The following is a 6,544-nucleotide window of genomic DNA, read 5'->3' as shown; positions in this document are numbered from 1 at the left end:
AGAGCTTCACCTGAAGCTCTAAACCAGCGAAGCTGGACTGCATTGAAGTACTATGTAAAAAATCGTATCACTGCCATCCAATGCGAAAGTGCGAGAAGAATTTATTAATAGAGTTGTTAAAGCATTTGCTCAAACATGTTGGTTCACGTTGCTCAAAAATGTTGGTTCATTTGATGCAACTTCATTTTTGATGATGTTTGTGTTGTTCGTTGGCACCCTGAGTACCCAGGTATACACTGGAGTTCAACTAGTTATTGATTTTATCAGGCGAAAACATTGATAATTAGTAGTTAGGTGCAGTCAAAGGCCGCAAGTCAATTCATCTGCTGATAACAACTGACTCTACGGTGGCCAACGGGAAAACTCTACAACTAAAGAAAATACATGTAAATAGACAAAACGCAAGCAAATTTAGAAAATGTCATCATCAATTTGACAACACAGGCAACAACACAATGGAAAAGTTCACGAAGGAACAAACTTAAAATAAAAACATCAAGAAATGTTTGTGTATCATATCTGATATATTCCCCAAATGAAGTGTCCGTGGTGAATTGCTTTTAAGTTTGTTTCTGTGCAAATGTTTCCATTGTTTTGCATCTCTTGCCTGTGTTGTCAAATTGATGATGATGTTTTCTGAATTTGCTTGTGTTTTGTCTATTTGCAGTGAGTTTTCCTGCCGACCACCGTAGGGTAGGTTTTTATCAGCAGATTAATTGAAAATGAATAGTTAGGTGCAGGCAAAGGCCAAAGGTCAGGGTTTACCACCATACTACTCTTCCCCCGCGTGAATACATTGCACTTTTTCTTTGTTACAAAGCATATCAGGAGACTTACTAAGCCCTGTGTGAGCCCTTGTTTGTTTTCTTGTGCCATCTGCTCCTTTTTATTTTATAATAAATAATTGTAATTTTTTATCTACCTTTTGTACAGTGGGTGTAGGTTTATTCCCCGTTCGATTAAGTTTGGAAGAAAATATTATACTGTCAAAACCATCAAATTCAATAACAATTGATTCTGTGCTCTCTTTTAAAGTATATGTGGTATTTGTCATACTTATCTGGAAATCAATTGATGAACCGGTATTTAAGTCGAAAATGATCTGCATAATATGCTCAAATTTACTACATTTACTTACAGCGTGCCTAGGTAGAAAAATAATCTTTACTTTCCAATTTTTGATATGTTTAAGTGGTGTTGGCCTGAGGCCTGATTTCTTAAATTGGTTGTATATCCTTTCAAATTAATAATTGTACTTTTGGAAGGTTTATATTTTTCAATCAGAATCTGACCTATTGATTAAAAAAAGTGTTCAGTGTCAAAGTTTGCATGTCAATAGACCATAACATGGTGGGTCCCCTGTGTAATCAAAAAGTCAGGTGGGGTTCCCATGAGGCTCAAAAATTCAGGTCTAAAATCTTTTTGAGGGTTATCATTTTTTAAAGTAGTTTTTGTATCATCAAAAAATGATCCGTGATTTATGTACTCAACACTAAACGTTTTACGAGACACAAGGACGCGTTAGCATGGGGTATGCCACGTGAAAACCCCAGCATGCAATGGGGGGCGTACCTTCGTATTCCTGTCTATTATTTGTCCGCATTTTGTTAATTGTTTATATTCTTGTTATTTACATTTACATTTACATTTAGTCATTAAGCAGATGCTTTTATCCAAAGCGACTTACAAGGGAGAATAACATTCAAGCAACAGCTATTTCTCTACATTCTGCTGGTACTTGTAGAGTTAATTGACTAACCGATATGATGGTCTATAGACCAATCAATAGAAAAAATAGTTTCACCTTTACAGCCAGCAGTAAGGTTTTTGGATGCTTTAAATTGCAGTACACTTGTTCTAGAAAATGATCAGTTTCTAAGTTATGGAGCCATTTCAAAATGTTATTGTCGAATTAGTGTCTTGTGCTGTTCTTATTTATCTATTGTGCCTCAACACTTTTAGAAGCCTCGTGGAAAGTCAGTAGTATTTATTTTGGGTTTTTGTCTGTTAAGAAACAGGTGATCACCAGAAAGTGCGCCTGTAGCCAATTTCCACCGTGACTGGACGAAGCCACAAGCTGGTCATTACAGCAGAGTCTCCAGATAAGAAGGTATTTTTGTTTGATTATTTATGAACAATACTTGAAGACAAAAGTTGTGATTTTCATGAAAAAAAAAGACTTTCTATGTTTCTAGTTTGTACTTCTTGTTGGTGACTCCCATCTACGGAGCATTGTGGATGGATTTGTGAAGATGCCAGGGGACCGAGGTACTGAATGCTTTTTTGTCTCGGAGACCTGACGCAGTTTGTGTTGTAGCCCCTAGCAGCGACTTGACGGCCAGCAGGACCATCGACGAGGCAGCAGTAGACTTTCGCAGCCTCCTGGTCAGTGTCTGCAGTCGCTGGCCAAAGTTACGCTTCATGTTTAGTACATTTTTGGTAGTATTGGTACTATTAATACTTTTGCTTTGTGAGCTCTGCAGAACATATTTTACATTTTGAAAACAAATGTACTGTAATAAACACCTTTTTTTTTTTGTGTGTTTGTATAGGTGTTTGTCCTGGACTTCCTTCCGCGTCTGACTATTTGCTCCGTGAGGAATACCATCCTGTGGCGGCATGCATGGGAAGCATATTTTAATTTTAGTACAGTTAAATGTATAACGGAGTATATATTTTTAGACAAACCAATTCAATAAATATTTCTAATGAACAAAGTTGACATCTATGTATGCATATTTCTATTCGTCCTAATCGTTGTTTTAAGGCATCAAGTACTTTTCTGCAGCCAACCACTTCCCATTGAACCACCCAGAGCTGTGAAGCACAGATGGTGTAAGTACAATTGTACAATTTGTTGTCATGTCACGTGATGGCTATTTTATGAATAACTTTGCTATGTTGTGAAACCATGGCCCTGTGACATTGCTGTGAAATGCTGCTTATCGCCAACTGGAGACAACAGCGCCGCCAACAGCACGAAAGTCAAAGGTTTCTCCCGGCAGGTCACTTCCAACATTCTCTCCAAAAGTGGTTGTGAAGGGAGAGCTCATCGTGCCTCATCCTTCACCTAACCCTTTTGAGTGGAGACTGGTTGGAAGGGGCAGAAAGATAATCGGTTGCACACTGTTATTGTTGGGGTAAGACCCTCTGGAAACTGTGATAGTCTCTGATATTCACTCAAAGTGTACCGATTTTCATTAAACAATTTTAATATGTTTGTTATGAAACATATGGACATTAACACACACACACACACACACACACACACACATGTCTAACACACTTTAATTAACTGAACAACTTACCAGTGAGCCCTCCGGGCTACAGTTGATTCTGCTGTCGGCTCCCCTCAACCGTCCTCTATTGTTTTGTATCCAGGAGATTTTCTGCAGTTTGTTGGTTTTTTTATTCTCTTTTTAGTTAGTAGTTTAGTTGAGTTTAGTTTAGTAGTTAGTGCTTTTAGTTGGCCTTTTGTCAAGACATTGTCTTAAATCGACATTTTGCTCTATGATTTCACAGGTGGACACAACACCAGTAGCGTCGCCGGAATGATCCATCCCGTTATCAACTTGTTCCATCGCATCTTTCTAGCGCTGTCCAGTGTGGAGAATTTTATATTGTTTTTATATCAACAATTGTATATCAATTTTATATCAAGAAAATTTTGCTTTGCTTACATGGGAAAGCCACGGTGGGACATTGGCAGAAAGCTACTGCCTCCAAGAGGACACTGGGAACGGAGCAGGTTTGCTTTGTTCGTTGTTTTTCTTCTTTTTTCAATGACATTTTTGATAGTAGTACTTCATTTTAGTTTTATTTTGTCCATGCATTTCATTCTCTTGCTTTTTTTTAGGGGAAGGCAGCACCAACCGTTGTGGAGGTGTCTTCAAAGCCACACCTGCCAGTGATGTGCCAGTTCTTGTGAAGGAATAGCAGCGCTCTCAAACATTTGTCAAAGGTCAGAGTGATGCTGCTCCTTATTATCCTGATATGGAGAGTGCTACAGTGTTTTCTGATGTTGCAGCAGAGCTTGACGCTAGCAGTTCTGTCATGGGAACAATTGATGTCACTTCTATCAGCGGAACAGGTGATAGCTGAGAACATTTTTTAACAAAGAAAAACGTAGAACACTTTCAGTGCCGGGAAAGCATACGTTGAGTGTTTACACAAATGGTCCTTTTACGATCTAGAAAAACTGAGATAACGACTAAAACTTTCGTGACAGTGATATACAGGAATGTAAGATCTCCTGTGAAAGAGTCGGGCGTCACCAAACAAACATATGCCTCAGCATTCAGACATCACTTGGTGGTAGAATTATATCATTCATTAACATTGATCATCATTTTTCTCTCACACTCCCTTCTGTTGTCCCCAGTGGAATGATACAAAAGGAAAATGCAATAATGCTTAAGTATAATATAATTGAGGCAAAGGGATCAGAAAATGATGTATAAATTGAGTACAATACATTTATACAGAGATATTGTTTTATCTGTGTCCTTTTGATGGAGGGGCCAAGGAAAATGATGACCATATAACAAGGTGGGAAGTGGCCAGGTGTAATCAAATGTGGAGCAGAAGTCCAGCGGTGGAGCCGTCTGTGGGGCGCCAATGTTGGTGTAGAAAGCCCCTTCGATAACTGCTTCCAAAACACACATTTCTTCGGCTGTGGTAAGGGGAATGGCAGTAACCCAAGTAGCCTATGTAGGTATGGTTGAAGTGGTTCCATCGCAGTTGCAGGGTGAGCAGCGTTCAGCGTACACTCACGTTGTCTCCTCAACGAGTACCTAGAGGGGAGTAGGAACTTTCTTGCGATGAGATACGTGTATCCATATTGGTCGTTCTACCACCTTAACTGCTGCTGCAGTGGTGCGGGTCCCTAACCCTGCTGGAAAGGTCCTAGGAATCTGGCAGAGTTCCAGCTTTTCCTCTGTAAGTCGCGATCACCACCCATTCACCTGGTCAGCGGCCGTGTAGAGGTCCTTCAAGTGGGACGGGTAGGGCTGCTTTGACCTGGGCACATAGACTTAAACACTTGGGTGAGAGACACACATTTTGACAACATTGTTTGGTATAGGTCCAAGATTGTTAAATGGGCGTTAAATAGTTGAATAGCAGACTACAGGCTCAGTACAAAAATGAATGTATGCACACTCGTGTAACAACAGAATAATATTATCACAATGTCTAATATGTAGGAGATAATAGGCGGCCATTTTGACACGCCCATGCATGGCACCACTAGAATATCAAATGACACACTGGGACTGACGAGTGTGCAAAGATTTGTGAATTTCCAAGTATCTTTTGGAACATGAAATTGTACGTGTTGCCACGCCCACACCGTGTGCCAAAATATATATGTATTTTAATAAGTTTTAGCTGTGAAGGTGTCTTGTAGACACTCGTCAAGTTTGAAGTCGATCCGATAAATCGCCAAGGAGGAGTTTCGCGAAAGTACAAAGCATAAATATGACTAAAAAGTCAGGAAAATTCAAAATGGCCGACTTCCTGTTGGGTTTCCGTCATGGCGGAAATATATATTTTTTCCAAGTCTAGAGAGGTTACAAATGTGTACCGAATTTTGGGAGTTTACGTGGAAAAAGGTGAATAGGTCAGAAAATTATTATTTTATTTTCTAGGGTGGCGTGGCAACACGTAAAATTTCATGTTCCAAAGATACTAATTCACGAAACTTTGCGCACTTGTTAGTCCCAGTGTGGCAATTGATATTGTATGAGTTGCCTGCATGGGCGTGGCAAAATGGCCCGACACACCCTGTTGAAAATTTCAAAACATCAAACCTATTCACTTTTTACCATGAAATTAACAAAATTCGGGACACTTTTGTAACTTCTTGGATTAAATGTGTAATTTTAGTCACTTTCCGTTCATTTTCTCGCTTTGTACTTTCGTTAACTCCTCCGAGGCCATTTATCTGGCTTCAAACTTGGCGAGTGTCTACAAGACACCTTCACGATTAAAAGATATTAAAAAAAATAATAATTGTCACACGATGTGGCCGTGGCAAAGCGTTGGATTTCGTGTTCCAAAAAAAGCTGTGTTTTTGTAATATTTTATCCACTTTTTATGCTTTGTACTTTCGTGAACTTCTCCTGGGGGATTTTTTGGATTGAGACTCATTGGGGATTAAAAGTTATTGAAACATTTTTTTTTCGTCACGATGCGGGTGTGGCAACGCGTTGAATTTTATGTTAAAAAAAACAGTTTACGTGACTTTTGGGGCCTTGAGAAACTACAAAATTATTGCAAAACTTTGCACACTCTTCAGTCCCAGTGTGGCATTTAATATTCTATGGGTCCTATACATGGGCGTGTCAAAATGATCAACTAGATGCAGTTATCGTGGATGAGGATGTCGGGGTCCTGGTGCTGGGGAAAGGAGGCCCATACCTATAGCAACATAGGTGTCGCCACATTCCTTCTGTCTCAATGCCATGTACGCTTGTATTTCTGGTTTTCCCAACGCAGTCATGATGCATTTTTCACTAGAGTACAAATGCATGGTATACAACAA

Source organism: Zeus faber (genome assembly GCF_960531495.2).
Source record: "Zeus faber genome assembly, contig: SCAFFOLD_26, whole genome shotgun sequence".
NCBI lineage: Eukaryota > Metazoa > Chordata > Actinopteri > Zeiformes > Zeidae > Zeus > Zeus faber.
Note: the sequence above shows the minus strand (reverse complement) of the source record.